Source organism: Schistosoma mansoni, chromosome 3 (assembly GCF_000237925.1).
Source record: "Schistosoma mansoni strain Puerto Rico chromosome 3, complete genome".
Taxonomy (NCBI): domain Eukaryota; kingdom Metazoa; phylum Platyhelminthes; class Trematoda; order Strigeidida; family Schistosomatidae; genus Schistosoma; species Schistosoma mansoni.
Genome location: NC_031497.1, coordinates 26,672,153 through 26,673,260, shown reverse-complemented (window position 1 = coordinate 26,673,260; position 1,108 = coordinate 26,672,153). Strand labels below are relative to the sequence as shown.

General features: G+C 36.6%; 1 non-coding gene across 1 annotated transcript; it reads right to left on the bottom strand.

Moving 5' to 3' along the window:
• Nucleotides 1-453: 453 nt before the first annotated feature.
• Nucleotides 454-535, bottom strand: Smp_tRNA_01279_Leu_CAG.1.1. The gene has a single exon. It is a non-coding gene (tRNA).
• Nucleotides 536-1,108: the final 573 nt, after the last annotated feature.

Below are 1,108 nucleotides of genomic sequence, written 5' to 3'. Positions count from 1 at the left end.
CGAACTCAGGACTCACCAGCCTCGCTCCAGATCTTGAATAGTAATGGGATTCAGGATATGTGTTTCGTCCTATTTGGAACTCGTCAGCTGGATGGTTCCACTGCTAGCCACTATCCATCTTTGCTTATAATGGTTGTGAATTAAGGCTATATTGAGGCAGTACGCACAGTATGCATATATGTCAATAAAAGATTGACCAGTTGCAGTCCTAAACATCAATGGGAAGATCTAAAACAAACAATACCAAGAGAGTAGAGATGTATATTAAATTTTGCATGATAATTGATTCATAGTTTATTGGGACTAATTTAAGAAACCGAATTGCATTCACTTATACCACTTTACGAATCTCTTTCATTAGATTATGCTATCTAGATGGTATCAACTGAAAGTCTTGAAGTTTTCTACACTACTAATCTATTTTAATAATGGTGTAGTGAATGGAAACACTAGTGTCAGGAGTGGGATTCGAACCCACGCCCACAGAGTGGACTGCGACCTGAACGCAGCGCCTTGGACAGCTCGGCCATCCTGACCACAAGTGAGAACAATCGAATGTATCTGAGTACATGATTACAGAACATCTTAATAAAATCTGAGAATCATACAATAAATTCTTCATTTGCAAAATGTCGATCAACTGTCTCAGACTTAACTGTTCCTTCCTTTCCACCATCTAGTTCTCTTCTCTTTGATCATCTTAACCTTCTGCCTGCAGGTATTTCACTTTCTATTGACGACATATACTACTTATATCTATCGACATTGGTAGCATACACCACAATGGTTTTCTAAGAATGTACTTAAGGTTAAAACTTATGTAACACATTACACTTACTACTATAGCTAGTTTATCCAACGAAAAACGCTCAGTTAAGCTGCTAAGAAAATTTAACAAAACCCATAATAAGCTTTCAGGAAATTGATGAAAATTCGTTGGTTGTTTTTCGGTATAGTATATTCAGAATGCTTCTTCTCGAATGAATTAAGCATTTAGTTGGTCTGTAAAGATTTCAAGCATGATCATAAGTCAGGAGGACTGTCAACCACTTGTAATGATGAAAGCCTTCAAAATATGTTGTTTTTCATGATTTCTAATCACAGATTC